The 17,002-nt window shown below is 39.4% G+C and overlaps 1 protein-coding gene across 2 annotated transcripts in view; it reads right to left on the bottom strand.

The window, feature by feature from the left end:
- Positions 1–15,992, bottom strand: part of A1cf (APOBEC1 complementation factor) — a 75,740-nt gene extending 59,748 nt beyond the window's left edge. For both annotated transcript variants that reach the window (XM_032891800.1, XM_032891801.1), the window contains exon 1: positions 15,909–15,992. The gene's annotated coding sequence lies outside the window, so the exon portion shown is untranslated. The remainder of the gene's footprint in view (positions 1–15,908) is intronic.
- Positions 15,993–17,002: the final 1,010 nt, after the last annotated feature.

The following is a 17,002-nucleotide window of genomic DNA, read 5'->3' as shown; positions in this document are numbered from 1 at the left end:
AAATTTGTTCTAAGTCAAGGGATTAAAGCATGCATAGTGAAGAGGAAATATATTTTCTAATATTTAACTTTTTTATTGGGTCAAAATATTTTTTTACTAAGGCACAATCTAATTCCAAAACATTACCAGAACTCTTGAGAAAATTTAAACGTAATCAGAATGGTGAATTGATCACGAATTTGCAAAACAATCTCGATACATAGATATGTTTTTTGTTTGAGGACGAACTGTAGTTAATTAGAATCATCCATTTTTATTTAAAAATCTGATTAAAATCCTATAGTGTGGTTCACTGGAAATGCTTCTAGCTAGGTGATAGTCTCATTAAAACAGGTGTTACAGAGATAGGCCTTTTCTGTTTCAAAGACATTTTGCCACTTATCTGCTTGAAACTTCCTTTAGCTGTTAAAGAGAAGCCCTTGAAATCCCTGGGATTTATTTAGCTGGAAACTAAACCGTACAAGAGAAGAGAAGAAAAGTGTTAACTTCTCTACATCTCAAAGCAGGGCGTTTGAGATTTAACTGTGTGCTAAAGGTTAGTAAGTGCCACTCACAACACCGAATCTCACGCCCCCTTCCTTTATCTTACTGTCAGAACAGCACCGTCATCTGCTCACACAGAGCTTGTGTCCAGCCTGAGTGAGGTCCTCAGGCTTTAGTTACTTGAACCATTAATTACACATTACGTGTACTGTTCTTTACTCTCACCAGAGAGCAGCCTCAGTAGAACCAGCTGATAACACATCCGAGATGGTGGGGACCTCTGAAGAAAGAACAGACGCCCGTTTGGAGTCAGCTCCTCTTCGGTGTTATCCCTTCTCAAGGTGTATGTGGTGTGTGTTTGTGTGTGTGGGTGTGTGTGTGTGTGTGTGTGTGTTGTTGTGTGTTTGTGTGTATGTATGTGTATGTGTGTGTGTGGTGTGTGTGTGTGTTTGTGTGTGTGTGTGTGTGGTGTGTGTGTGTGTGTGTGTGTGTGGTGTGGTGTTTGTTGTGTGTGTGGTGTGTGTGTGTGGGTGTGTGTGTGTGGTGTGTGTGTGTGTGTGTGTGTGTGTGTGTGTGTGTGTGTGTGTGTGTGTGATGTGCTCTCTATGTGTGTGTTTGTGATTTAAAACCAAGAAATGATATAAGTGGACCCTTGGTAACAGCACTATGCGATGGAGTTAATAATAGCTCACTGGAGCTCTAATATAAACACCATATGTGTTCAAACAAAGTAACAGAGAACAATTGAATACATACTGTCAAATAGGGTAGACACATAAAAGTGTACTGAAAAGAAGAAAAGAGTATGAAGGAAGGAAGAAACGAGATGACAGGAGAGAAAACGAGCCCGCATTTTCTTTAATAGTTTGCTGTTGACACACTCATGACCTTCAATGGATAATTGTTTCATAAGAGAGTCTCATTCTCCTGTATCATTACCAGATCTGGCTCAGCTGATTTGGGTTGGACTTAGTCTTAATGAAGTCCAGACAAGAAGTATTTTTATTAATACCTTAAAAAAGATATTAATATTAGCTGTACAAAATGATAATTTGTAGTGGTGTTTAGAGGGAAGGAAACAGCTATGAAGAGAGAATGATTAGGTCAAGTCAAGAAACTTTCATGTGAGTTTGAAAGGACAGAAAGTAGCCAAATAATTCTGCGGAGTCCTACCTTAGAGGCTTTTAACAATCTACGTGGCACAATATCCTGGATAGGGGTTCAGGGAGCCTAGGTCCTAACTATTCTTGACGCCCATGTATACGTATTCTTACTGGATGTTGTCCTTTCTCACAGTCTATGGCTAACACAAGGTCATACCCACTCCATAAGGTGTTGTGAGTAGGTATATGCTCACAGACTGGCGATGGTGACTGTGGATGTCTATACACAAGGGCAAATGAAGCCCTGGTGGCCAGTGGTGACAGTAACGTGCTGTTTATTTCTCCTTTCTTTTATGACTAGCCTAGAAACAAAAATCCCTTAGACAGCACGATGGGAAGATAAGAAACAATGAAATGAAGACATTCAAACACGATTGCTATTCTTTCAACATTAAAAATTTAAAAAGGAATGGTGGCTTTTTAAAAAATTTTAGTCCAAGAAACAAGTTCAGAAAATGTTAACAGATGAAAATTGCAAGTCTTTTGTAAGGAAGTTGGGGTGAATAATTGGACCTAAGAGAATTTTAGGTTCAAAAAGCATAAGGATCTTTCTTTAAGTTTATCCTGCAGTTAATTGTATGGGTCAAGTCATGTGGCTTGTTACAGAGATGACAATTCAAAAAGCTGTATTTGTTAATTCAGTATTGCTCTGAGATGGGATCTAGTCTTTCAACCTGTAATTCCTCTGCCTCAGTCTCCCTATGCTGGAATTACTTGCATAGTTAACGCCCATACTTTATTATTGTTTTCATTTACTGATGTCATTTATTATAATGAACTCATGAGTGAAAACGTCCCATAGCAACTCAGATTAACCCTTGCCTATTTCCAAGCTCTACATCTCAGTAAACTTCCGTTCAGTTAGAATGGCTCTTCCGATGACAGAGCTGCATTTCGTGCTTCACACGTCCCCATCAATTATATCTTTATATGTTTATCCGCCATCCATAAAAGAAAACAACGCTGACAGTGGAAGCTGTAGGAACAATTGCCTTGATGTCTTTTTTCGTGCCATGTGTGCCCTTGTGCCTGCAATCTGTCCTTCCTTACCCTCTACTATCACCCTTCCGTGGCCTCCTTTTTAAATGCTATTATACCCACCTGTCTGCTTCTGTGTATGTCCACATTACAGACTGTGATTCACATATAAGAAAGAATAAGGTTTTCTCTTTATGTTCCCTTCCTTATCCATTTTACTGCAAATATCCTAATTCAGCATTTCCACAGCTGAATAATCATCAATTTTCACAATTACTAATTTTTCAGATTATTCCAGATACAATATGCTCTGCTTTACTTAATTTTACAATTGTGCTGTATGATATTAAAACCCAGAGCCTCTCATCCAATATTGATTATTATTCATGATTATGATGTCATCTTCTTTGATTGATGCTTGAAGGCTGCAGTTTTGCCACTTAACACTATGCAAGCCTGGGTCAGGTTAATTAAGCCGTTTCTTCATTCTGAGTTTGGGTTAGGGATGTCTCCTCCACAGAGGCACAGTAGCAATTCAGCAGGCCGGAGAGTATGACTATCCAGCACGGAGTTTAACAAAGGGTACTCGAAGCTTTCTTGACTTTTCTCCTTCTTCTTCCTTCTTCTTTCTAGTGAGGGAATTCTTTCATCCTATGAATGAGCAATGTAACTTAAAAAAGAATAGAATAACTTTTCTGCCTTTAGGAAACCACCAGTTTACTACAGTTAATAGGGATACAGATTTTTTTTTTTTTTTTGGAAACTAAGAGACTTTGGGGGAAAAAAGGATGATTGTTTAATCTCAGTTTGCGAGAGATGGTTCTCCAACTTCTTTGATTTTAGAGACAACACCATCCTTACATTCAACACTGCACTTAGAAAAAGACAGGCTTCTACGAGGAAGCGCTGGCACACGTGAAAAAGTCAGTTCTCAGTGTGTAAGTTGTAATAGCCCCAACTTCTTCATGGGTGAGTCCAGCATCCAGATCCAACAGGGAAGTTGGCATCAACATATCACTTGAGACGGGAGGATCCGCCTCAGATTCTTGTTCACGAGAATGGTCAGCTGCTAACTGACGTGGAGCTAGAAATGGAGTGCAGATTGCTTAGGACGGTGCTGAGGACTGTTGCAAAAAACCCAAACTACTAGAATTCTTGGTAGCAGAAGGGACCTCTTTGTCCCACATAGAAGGAAGCATTTTCTTGGTGTCCCTTAGTGGATACAGGTCTGGAATTCTTTCAATGCAGTCTTGCTGATTCTCTTAGCCCTCACCCCATCCTATCCTCTACATTTAATTTTCTCCTCTGGGATATACTCATTGTAAAGTTTCTACACTTGTGCAGGGGTTTGAGGACTGGATAATGTACTGAATGCTTGCATTTTTGACACACTAACATTAGATGACTAGTAATCATCTCTTTAAACAGTCACCTGGAGTTTTAGAAGTGGCCTTGAGTGCTGAGTGGTTTGGGTTTCTCTGGCTGTAACTATGTCAATAACAAAGCCTGAGAGATTTGTACCGTAGTGTAAAGATTCAGCCTTCCACTTTGCTTGCTTTAATGATTACCCAAGATCCTTCAAGTCATTCTACACCAAAAACAACAACAACAACAACAACAAAACCAAGAAAAAAAACCACAAAAAACCCAAAAAACAAAAAAGCAGAGAAAACAAACAAAAATACAACCCAAAACACAGAAGGTCCCGTCAGTGATAGAGAATATTTATCCCTTGGGAAAACTGCCACAGAACTGTGGGTGAGGGGGTGCCAAGCTCACATTTTTCAAACTGGGGGTGAGAATTCTGTTAATTTCTCAGTCTCTTTGCATCCTAAAAACCACTCTCAATGTTTCAGCTCATGGTCCATCTCTCTCCTAATCATTTTCTTCTTCTAAAGCATTTTGTTCTCAGCATAGAAATGTGATAAGAATCATGGTTGTACCTAAGGTTGGCTGACCCTTGCTTGGTGTTGTCTGAAGCAGGTCACATAGAAATTCTGTTCTCCTTCGAAAAATTATCTTGATTTTAGTAGAAGTTAAGTAATTGACCCAAAGTCAGTTGGTCGAGCTAGGCTACGAATCTAGGCATTCTCAGACTAGAATATTTTGTTTTAACATAATATTTCCTTCTGCTATGTCAGTACCATATATTATTGGTCTTTATCTCATTCTTTGAAATTCTGAGATAATAAAGAGTATTGTTATTATGAAACATATTTAATTTTATGTGTTATCTCTGAAAGGTAAATGAAAATGAGTTTGTAGACATTACAGGTTGTTTTAATTTAAATTTTATATTTATGAATATTTTTCAAGCATGTACATTTGCACACTATGTGAGTGCCTGGTGCCCACACAGGCCAGAAGAGAGAGGTTTTGGATTTACTAGAACGAATGTTACAGGTGATTGTGAGCTGCTGTGTGGGTGCTGGAAGTTGAATCTGGGTCATCAGGAGGAACAGCCATTGTTCTTTCCTGAGCCAGTTCTCTAGCCTCATTATAGCCTTTTGAATTTAATTTATTTATATATTTAGTGTCTGTGTGCATGCATGTGTACACATGTGTCTCTCTGTACATCTCTGCGTGTTAGTATGTGTCTAGGTATTAGGTGTACATATGTGCGTGAAGTCAGAGAATGATTATCAGGATGTGGACATCCAATTCATGTGATCAGTCCAGCCCACAAGAGCTCTCGCCAGCCCCATTTTAGGGATTCCCACTCAGGTATTTTGTTTTGTCCTTTTTTTCTTAAAGGATCATATAATAACATTCTCAGGGCGACTCGAGTTCCGATCACTGCACATGCAACAGTGTTTGTTACACAGCGAGGGAGTGAGGGACACGCTGGGGTCAGTGTCCAGTCTATGTGATGCTCCCTCGACTAATAAGAAGTCAGAATTGTTTAATAAGTTTAACTTTTCACACAGACACCTCCTTCAAGTCCATCATTTTAGTCTCCCCTCCATGCCTTCTCTCCTTCACTATTCAACTTCCCCTTACTTACTTACCATTCCTACCTAGCTATGTAATACTTGGTCTTATCTAGGCTTTGAGTGCTAGAACGCACAGTCTACCTTCCAACTAATTTATTTTTTCTAGAAAACATATGAAAAACATTCACTCTAATGGTAAATAAATCATAATCTATTCAGGCTGGTGAAGTCATATTTAGGACCATTTAAATCTTCATTTAAAGTCCCAAATGAACGTGGTCTTATCTAGGACTCCCTGTATACACACAGAGCTAGTTAGTCTTCCTACTGGGTTAAGGATGTGTATCCAAGGAGATAATTTGTTATCTTCCAGATATCACAAGAATTTGGATGTGAGGCAGCCAAGTCCTTTATAGCAATTGCTTCATGTGTTCAGTGATAGCTCTATGGCTGGCCCTCCCACTGTGTTAACTATACCTTTGCACACATGGATTTCTTCTGTAAGTTGAACCTCTAGGTCCATAAGTCACATTTGAATTTCCTTTAACTGAATCTCTGTCTATGAATGTGATCACAGAGAGGAAGGTGAGACTTAATGAAGAGATAGGTCCTTATTGACATTGGAGGACCTATTACCCTGCCTCCTAGAATTTGCAGAGAACCAGGCTGAATTTCAGATGTGTGCAGTGGGTAGTAATACAAAGCAATGGCCCGCTAGAAGGCTAGAGTTTTGAATTTTGATTGCTGTTTTTAGAAAGACATTCTCCATTCTTGGGATATTCAGTTAGTTTTTCTCTGTAAAGAGATCTCAGTTTCCTAAGCTGCAATACGTTTTAGAATCACCCATCTGCTCTTAGTTTGCAAACTGAGGCATGCGGCATGGCTCGTTCTGGTTTCTTTATGTTCCTAAGCTTTAGTTTCTTGATTGGAGAAATGATATAGTAATCGTATCTATTTTGCAGAAGGATTAAATCGGCTCACCAAAGTGCCGAGCATGTGGGAGAGCCACGGGAGAATGTTAAAGTTAACTTGTTAATAATACCGCTATTCTCATAATTACAGCTTGTAAGTCCTAATTGGTTAGGAGTAAATGTGTGCATCCTACTGGGAGTGTGTGTGTGGGTGCTGTTATGTGGCTCTGAGAAAGAGAATTAGAAGATTCTTCTGCCAACATTGTTCATTCCCCCATGGTATCAGATTTAGATTCCTGACTTCCAGAACAAATAATCAGAAGCAATAGGGTTTGAGTACATCTAATAAGCCTGTTTGCTTCATGCTAATAGCCCCAGCAGAGTAGGTAAGTGCTATGCAGAAGCCCAATAAAACAGCCAAAGGGAAGATTATTAACACTGCTAGAAACAGAAAGCAATTGCGTCTGTCTGTGATGCTTCGCACTCTCCCAACAGTCTGTTAGGAGATTTTATGATTGTCTATACCTCCATTTCTCTCACTGCATTCTTCCACAGTAATGGAATGGTTCAGTTTGTTTTAGGGCTGCTTTCTTCTAGACCCTCTTTGGAACTGACTTTTCATTCACCTTGATGTATCCTAAGTGTGTTGTTAGCCTCTGACTGATTGATAAGTCAGTTGACATCTGCTAGAATAGCTGAAGACCCCTGAATCATTAGCACTCTACACAGACAGAGAAAATCTTCTTTAAACATCTTGAACCCATGGAATGATGAATCATAACTCATTTACTTTAAACCAGAACATAGTAAAATGAGCATGAAGAAGTTTGATATTAACTTATTTAATTCTTAGGTATGAAGTATTTTTAAAACATTTACTTGTTATAGCTAGTTGTAGAAGCAGTAGGATGCACCATCCCATGTGGGATACTTTTTCAGGAATTGCTGGTTAGTAAGCCCCCAGAAGTCTCCTCAAACAGTTCAAGTTCCTATCTTTAATCTTGGTTGCCCACCAGACCTAGATGATATGACTCCTTCATTCCTGATGACAACACATACCTTGATTGTAATGTGTGTGTGTGTGTGTGTGTGTGTGTGTGTGTATGTATGTATGTATGTATGTATATATATTAAGCTGGAATTGAACTAGATACTTCTATTCTGCTATATAGCTTAAAGGTGCCAGAAATGCTACTTAGACTACAAGGGGGAGATAATATATCATTGGTCTTACTCAGCTATCTACCAAATGAACTAGTATATCAACCTATCAAAACTATGCTCACATACACAATAGAGACATGACTGTTATGGGGCTGACCAAGCACTCCCAGGATGCATTGTTGGACCTGCCCTATAAGAGGGAATTCATGCTTGGCATTGTAAACTTGGAGCAGAGACTAAAGGAAAGGCCATCTAGAGACTGTTGCACCCTGGGGATCCATCCCATATGCAGCCACCAAACCCAGACACTATTGTGGATGCCAAGAAGCATACTGACAGGAGCCTGATATAGCTGTCTCCTGAGAGGCTCTGCCAGAGCCTGACCAATACAGAGGCCGATACTTGAAGCCAACCATTGGACTGAGAACAGGGTCCCCAGTGAAGGAGTTAGAGAAATGATTGAGGAGGTGAAGGGGTTTGCAATCCCATAGGAAGGACAATATCAACCAACCAGATACCCCATAGCCCCCAGGGACCAAACCACCAACCAAAAGGTACATATGGGCAGACCCATGGCTCCAGCTACATATGTAGCAGAGGATGGTCTTGTCAGGCATCAATGGGAGGAGAGGCCCTTGGTTCTGCCAAGGCTGGATCCCCACAGTGTAGGGGAATGTCAGGGCGGGGAGGCAGGAGGGAGTGGGTGGGGAGCAATCTCATAGAAGCTGGGGGTAAGGGGATGGGATAGGGAGTTTCTGGAGGGGAAACCTGGAAAGGGGATAACATTTGAAATGCAAGTAAAGAAAAAATCCAATAAAATAAGATAAAATAAAATAAAATAAAATAGGAAAACAACACTACCATGTCTAGGGAGGTCATAGATCCTAGAGGCCAACTTACTTCTGCTCTTTAGATAAATAGGCATACCACCGTACTGCGTTCTGCACATGCATGTTTATACAGATAGACAAATTCTATTCTTGGTTCTAAGGAGAGAAGCTTCTCTCTTCCATGAATAGCAGTGAATGAAGAGACTCATGACTGTCCAAGATTTTGAGAATGATAGGTTGCAGGCTCATGCCTCAGCAAGAGCTTCTATTAGTCCATCTGTGCCTCAGGGGATCATTCTGGAAGAAGGCATGGGACAAATATAGAAGCCAGAAGAAAGGGAGGAGAACAGCAAAATGCTATTCTCTAGAAATGACATGGCCATTGTAATCATGAAGTCACGGCATCTACAGTGACTTGCACTAGGCCTTCATAAGACAAGCTTTGCCAATAACCAGTAATGGATGGGGAAGAAGCTCACAAGAAGAAGCTCATTCCTTACATCTTAACTGATGGATTCTGGGAGAGTGAGAACCATTGTTTTCAATTGTGCCCTTATTTCTGAACCTACTAGGTTCCAATGGTTATTTCCAAACTCATCACGATCATCATAGCTGCCCAGTGGGCAAACTCAGTGAGTCACAAACAAAACAAAGTGCCTTGAATGTGACAAAAAGATTATTGGAACAAGGGTGAGAGAGACATAAAGGGGTAGGGACAATGAGGAGGTTGGCGGAAGGATAGTCAACATTAGAGATGTTTGAAAAGGCCATATAGGAATCCATTTTATAACCTTCACACATCCATATAGTCATATAAAGTCCTCAAATTGGAGTTACCCTACACAGAGGATAAAGAAGATGCTGCTCTCTCAAAAGCCACAGTCTCCAAAGTCTAGTGCTAGGTGGGATACCTTGCCTTGAGTTGTTGGTCAAAGGTAACCCATAGACCTCACAAACAATACAGGCTATTGACATTGCTCTTCGTTGCCCACCAGAAATGGATATATTTTTTCTGCTAGCAACATCATATAGATTGTATACAGAACATACAGAAATCAAGGCAATACTAACTAGGAAGTCTCCTCCCAGTTGAAATGCTTTCACACTACTGGAAGGAGCTATGCAGCTTACTGAGGGAAAGTCATCCACAGTCTTACTTTAGCTTGGAATCCTTGAACTCCATTGGTGTCTGGCATGGTAAGACATGGTACACTAGTGGGACAAATGTTATAGGTGTAACCAGCTGCTTTCTGAATGGAGTTAAGGCCTGCCCCACAGAATGAAACTCATGCTCTGTATTGCACACCTGGCCAAGAACCCATGATTAGGGAACTCATAAGCCTGAGGGTTGAATCTGACACTACTATTCTGCTAACCTGACATAGTATCAAGCTTCCCTCTAAATTCATCTCTTTCCACTCGTTGATTAGTGCTTGTCTCAGAACAAGTCAGAAAAGTTCTGTTTTGTTATGATTGGACAGTAGTTTGTGTAGAAACTCACATCTGGTGACAGTACAGAGTATAAGTGACCATAGGGTGTCAGCTACCATTATGGCATTTATATCACATTCACTCCTCATTACTTGGGGACCATTCAAGAAGAGGGGAAGAAGAATTGTAAGGGAAGGTGGTTGAGACAGATCAAAGTGAAAAAGTGACATGCTAGATTTTATTAACTCCCAGCAGTTGTGGATGCCTGAATAAGACCTACAGAAGACCCGCCCACTGCACAAGATCAATCCAGCCAATGCTCTAGCATGAAGTGAGAAGGGCTTCATGGGCCTCCCGTCCTTAACAGAGAAGGTATGTACAGTTGATAGCTTCTCACAGAGGCAGTTTGTTTTGTTTTGTGTTTGTTTGTTTGTTTTAGAACGTGGCTCCTCGGAGGACTAGTCAATCACCTGATAGATGGGATCGCTTATGTATCTCATGGAAGATGCATCCAAAAATCTCAAAAATATGGCATCTGAACAAGAGCAGAAATAGACATGCCTATGTGGATTGTGGGAATCTCACAAGGCTGCATGTGTAGATGCAATAGGTAAATAATGGCAAATGAGGTAGAGTCAGTCTTCTCCAGGGATCAAATCCCCGATGGCTCATCCAGTTCAAAGTGGTTGGCCCTAAACACATGTACATATGGGCAGCACTAAGGGACTCAGCAGCTTGGATTTGTAAATGTATGTGTGTGTGTGTGTGTGTGTGTGTGTGTGTGTGTGTGTGTGTGTCTAACTAAAATAATTATGAAACAGGAAGTCATGACTTCAATAGGAAGTTGCGGGAAGCATGGGGAGGACTTCAAATGATGGTAGGAAAGGTAAATGATATCTAACAATATTTGTGAAATTCTCAAAAATATCTAAATAAATGCATGAATAAAATTGTGAAGAAAAGGAGATACGGCTTCTGATAGGCCAACTTCTGCAGATAGTCTCATACCGAGATGTGTATAGACAGCACATATTTGATTTGATGGGTTAGCTATTTAATTAAAAATTGAAGACCTGAAGGTGAGGGACCCGGGAAGGTGAGGATGGATCATAGAGAAGTTGGGAGTAAAATGTGATCAAAATGTAGTGTGTAAAATTTTCAAAGAGTTAACACTAATATTTTTCAATAGAGAGGTTATGTTGAAAGCAATCACACACACACACACACACACACACACACACACACACACGGAAATGTCAAAGAACAAATTTAATCCATAAAATTTATTATTATTAACATTGTTATTAATTGTTGATTATTATATGCATGCATATGTATGATGTATGGGTATGAGTGTGGATGTGTATATATACCAGAGGAGAAATTTGGGAAGTTAGTACTTGCTTTTCATTATGGGTTCTGGGAATTGAATTTGTGTTTCTGGCTTGCACAGTGATTGCTTTTACCTGCTGAGCTATCTTTCTGGCCCTGAAATACATTTATAAACTAGACTGTGCCATGGTAATAAGATACAAGGGTAAGTAGTCCCCATACTCATCCCTAGTGTTCTTTAAATCAATAGAGCATCCCAACCGATTACTATTTCCTAATTGTTGGAAGAAGTAAAGTCATTACTACCAAATTGAAAAATAGGATTTTATAGAATTATTATTGAATTTGCTTATTTAGATAGTCTGGTTAAACTGTCGAGTGCTAATTCTCACTAGACATATTATTTATTGACGCAGAACACTCTGCAAACCAGGGAGCTATCATATCTTTATGACTATGTCCTTTCACTATTGCTAGAAAATAATCCCCAGTAGAACAAGCAAGCCTGGGATGTGTTCACATGATTGTGAATATCGATGCACATAAAATTTCCTCTATAAATCCATAAAGAATACACTTTCCTTAGATATCTTTCAAACTGTCAAGATAGAGAGTGAGGATGTCAGCATAGTTTAGTGAAGACAGTCATTTCTACAAGTGCAAACATACATGGACATCTGAATTTGTAGGTTCTCTATCCATAGATTCAGCCAACCACAGATTAAAATATTTGAAAGATGGGGCTGGAGAGCTGACTAAGTCATTATGAGCACTGACTGCTTTTCCAGGGTTCCTGAGTTCAATTCCCAGCAACCACATGGTGGCTCACAACCATCTGTAATGGGATCTGATGCTCTCTTCTGCTGTGACTGAAGACCACTACAATGTACATACATACATACATACATACATATTATAAAATACATAAGTAATTCTTTAAAAAATAAAAATATTTGAAAGAAATACATCTGTCTCGAACATAAATAGGCATTTATCTTGAATAAGATATATACAATGTATACAATATATACAATAAGATATAAACAATGCAGCATGAAACTCTTTAATAGTGTTTACAATGTGCAAGGGACAGGAAGTAGTCCAGGGAGAGCTTAGAGTGTGTAAAAGGATGTGTATATGTTATATGCAAACACAGAAATGTTTTTCTATAGGAGACTTGAGTATATGAGGATTTGGGTACCACCGAGGTCCTGGGCCCAATCCCTGAAACCAATTATCAATGTATGACTATATTTTAGCTTTTTATTTGAAGAGGTCAAAAATATTCAACACAAAACTTCGGTTGTATTAAATTAAAATGATCAATCCTAAATTTATACAAGTAACATCATATGGTCTGAGTAGGTTGTATTTATATATTTAAGAATATCTATCTAATTATCTTTCTATCTTCCCAAACTGCACGTGCGCGCGCGCATGCACACACACACACACACACACACACACACACACACACACACACACACAAGTCATGTATTTGAGAAAGAGCAGTGGGAGGTACATAGGAAGGGTTGGGAGGAAGGAAGGGAAGGGAGAAAATGAAGCAATTAGAAAAACAAAATTCTAAATAACCTTAAAAGCTTATAGCCTGGTTGGAATAGGGCTGATGGCTTAAAATGATAAGTCAATTTTCCTGATTCGTTTGGCAGTAAATATTTGTTAATGATAACTGACAAGATTTGCAGTTTTAAGCTAAGGAACAGATGGGTTTTAGCTGTTGAATATGCATGGTCACTGCAGGAGTGAGGCTTCTCTTCCAACTGCCTTTCCTGGGGGAGTTTGGACTGTTAGAGATGCACTTGAGAGAAACCTAGTTACTGTGTCTATGGATAAGATAAAGCGATGTTTATCCTCTGTCGATCGATACTGTCTTGTTTGAACTTTCTGAGTCATGTACAGACACATGTGGTAATGAAAGCCATTGGGCAATAGTACCCAGAGTATTAACCAGCATCCTAGGGGATACCAGAGTTTTTAGATAGTTACTGAAATAGGTTTTAACCCATCTGTCTGTGTAATAAAGTTAACATATACAGTGTCAGAATGTCAGAGTGGGAAACTATGGGTGCCAATATAGACATGTTGAGTTTTTAATAGCAGTTTTGAGAAATAGTCTCTAAAATAAAATTCATCTTGTTTGTAGTTGGTGTGTGTGTGTGTGTGTGTGTGTGTGTGTGTGTGTGTGTGTGTGTGTGTGTGTGTGTATACAAGTTCCAAAGAAGTGCAATGGCTTATATAAATAATGAGTGTATATTTATATAGTTTTCTATCTTAATGGAATTGTTTTGAGAAAGCTAGTGGGTGGTAAGTTTGGAAAGTAAGTTTTTCTGGAAAAAAAGAATTGTTATTAATGGGAGCATGGTAGAAGGGGTCAAGTGGGCGCCTAAGCACCGGTACATGGAACTTTATAATGTTCCGTGGGTAGACAGACATCCATTTCCCATCTGAAGAATCTGAGATCTCGGGAACTCAAATAAGGTGCACAGCTTCTCAGGCCAGGGAGGTTTGGAGTGAGTGTTCCAGCCTGAGTAAGCCTGTAGAAGAATCTGGCACTCTTGCTGGGATTAATTTTAAAGCCTTTAACCTGGGCTTGGCTTTGTTTGGTGGAGGATTGTGAAAGCCTGGGAGTTCTCGGATGGTTTGACTGAGACCGATCCAAACCTGGTGATTTCAGGTGATCTGGTTGTTGTGAATAACAGGCATGGGGTATGAAAGTATTTTACCCTTAGCCCGTAGTCTAACAAATAAAAATTTGGAGAGATGCTGATAGACAAGTGTTCCTGGAAGAAGGAGTTCTCTATAAAGGAAGGGTAGAAATCTACATTACCTGTTCCTTTGGCTAGTCCAACAATAAACACCCACATAGTAATACACATAGGATACACATCACATGGTAAATCCTAGTGACTTAGTACAGGGTCCCCATGTGCAAGGAGACCACCCAGCTGCATAACCTGGCCATGTCACTTGCCTTTAACAACAAGTCTGTTAAGTAACTTGTCTGCCCCTCAAACAAGTAACAATATAATACATGGTAGAATAGAATGATGATAGTATTGGCCTCATATGGGTATTCTAAGAAAACATGAGATTAAATTTGTAGCAGGTGCTTAGAAATGTGCTTGAAAATCTAATACCCAACAACCATTAGTTATATTGAAGGGCACCCAACTAGTAAGAAGACCTCCTTTCTGCTGTCTGACTTGACTCATTTGATTGCCTGTGGGAGACACGTGTTTGTGAGTCCCTATGTCCCCGGAGTGCAGTGCGGGTAATGTTGATATTGAAACATCACAGATTAACTTGTCTAGTTAAAAACCACTCCTCATGGTTTTGGATCCACTGTAGCATTCTGTGAGTGTCACTTAAAACAACCTGTTTCTCGCCAACTGTCTTTTATCTTTCCCCTATATTTAATGCACAGTAAATCTGTATGCATTTTTTAAGCTGAGAAAAACCACTCTTATTCAGAAAACACGGCCTTAAAAATAAACAAGGTGGATCTACTCCATGTCAGCAGGGGAACCCCTAATTGTTTGGACAAGTAAGTGACTTCACCTTTATCTCCAGATTCTGTTCTCTGACAGTGCCTTGTGCTTAGGACTTTAGGGTTTCAAGCTAGAACAACTCATTTCCATTCTCCTAAATTACAACTTGAGTGGAAACTTACTAATATGTGGCTTATAAAACATTAATCTTCTAGGATGTGCATTAAATGATTTCTCACTTTTCATCCCGTGTAGACCTCCATCTGTAACTTTCACTACTATAGGGATGTGTTCAATGGGGCCGTTCCGTGGCTGGCTTTTCTGATAGTGAAGCAACGACGCTTCACGCACAAAGTTGAGATTTCTGATAGGACAGAGAAATGCCCTGATCTATTTCCCTCTTTAGAGCCATTGTACTGTGGTTTTTAGCTATGTTTTAGGGCTGAGAAAAATGGTACTATGAAAATACGCGAACTGTGCTGTTTGCTTAGTCTATGAAAGCGATCTAATAAATAGATATCTCAAGGTTGAGATTTAACATACTCAAAAACAACCGCTTTTCCATAACGTTTTTCTTTCCTTGCTAGAAGGAAAAGCAAATATCTTAGGATATTATTTTGGTTAGCATGTTAATAGCAGAAGAAATAGCAAGAATCCATCCTGATTCTTTTTTTTTCTTTTTTAGGGTGGTAGTACATAGGAGTTGATTGAATAAGTGGGGTCTAAAGTATGATAGGACTCGGGACTGATACACACAACTCCAGAGGCTGTTGGAGAAGGGAAGCTATGTCTTTTGTTAATCACGTTTCTGTTTCCAGGACCTAAGAGTGGGACAGACAGTGAAACCCAGGTCTCCCTGATGGCAAGTGGAGGTTAAGTTTGCAGCACATGAGTTCCACTTGCGAACCCACAGTGATGACTCCACTTTCCCCAAGCCTTGGAAACATACCCGATCAAGAAGTATCTTGTGGAATTTTATCTCCGCTTGAGAAGACAGAGCAAGCCCAAGACATTGCTTTGATTTTCAGATAGTTTCATTAGTAAAAGACTCAAAGGACAGCTCTCCGGATTAGGCTCAGGGATAGGAGAGAGAGCACGAGTTGTTTTCATGCATTCTAACGGACACAACAGCACAGGATTGAAACAGAAAATACGAAAAAAGCATGGGCCATACCTGAGTAATTTCTGAGGTTCCCCCACCCGGAAAAGGTTTCTTGATTATGGTGAATTCCGCACACCACGTTAGTTATATTCTAATCATCGTATCAAACTCCAAAGGTTCAGTGGCTGTAGGTTTGGTTTACAATTCCTGGGAGTTAAACTTTAACTCACCCTCCTCTTGCATTCACTCAGCCCTTTGACCAGGTAATTGGGTCACTATGGCCTGAACAGAAGCTACAAAACTGTCTTCCCGTCTTGTTTACAAAATGAAAATGTATTTATTTCATATTACAACCACGAGGATCCATACTATTTTGAATCTAGCTTATGAACATAAATTTTAAAGTTGAATTCGTTCCATTTTAGGTAACTAAACCCGCCTTATTTATTTGCTATGTCAAAGTGATATACTGGGCAAGGTAATCTAGGAGAACATGTTGTTGTCGCCCCACTTTTTCTATTGCGATTTTTTGCATGGAGTAAAGTGTAGAGTTTTAGGTCAAGTATGGTAGATAAATGCTGGCTTTCAAACGGAAAATACAAAAAGGCATTTATATAACAAAGTAACTGAATTCAGGCCAGATCAGGCTTGGAAAACATTTCACTTGGTAGGAGCTGCTCATTCAGATTTCAAGAGGGAGCTCGCCCTTATGTAAGAGCCAATGCTGCTGTTCATTGCTTGAAAGTGCAGTACTCACTGTGCTCCTTAAAGAATAGAGAACTTGTATTTTGTAAAGATGTAAAGTCTATTTTTAAATTATGCAGCACGAGCAATATATATATATATATATCTTAAAGGATTTTTAAAAATCTATTTACAAATAAAAAGAACAAAATCCCCTATTATTTATTTATTTATTTATTTATTTATTTATTTATTTATTTATTTATTTATTTCATTTAAGGCTTGTGAAACACAGGCTGTAAAACTGGAATTAAGGAATAGATTCCCTTGGCTTTAGGTCACGTAAGAAGGGTTTAATTTCCCAGAAGCCAACTTTGCGCATTTTTTTAAAGCTATAGCAAAATGCAAATGAGCAAGGGGTGCTACCATCGATGAGTGCCTCTGAGTAGAGAAATTAAAGATCTCTTTATTGCAGTAGTCAT

This window comes from Rattus rattus, chromosome 2 (assembly GCF_011064425.1).
Source record: "Rattus rattus isolate New Zealand chromosome 2, Rrattus_CSIRO_v1, whole genome shotgun sequence".
NCBI lineage: Eukaryota > Metazoa > Chordata > Mammalia > Rodentia > Muridae > Rattus > Rattus rattus.
Note: the sequence above shows the minus strand (reverse complement) of the source record. Positions and strands in the feature narration are given on the sequence as shown.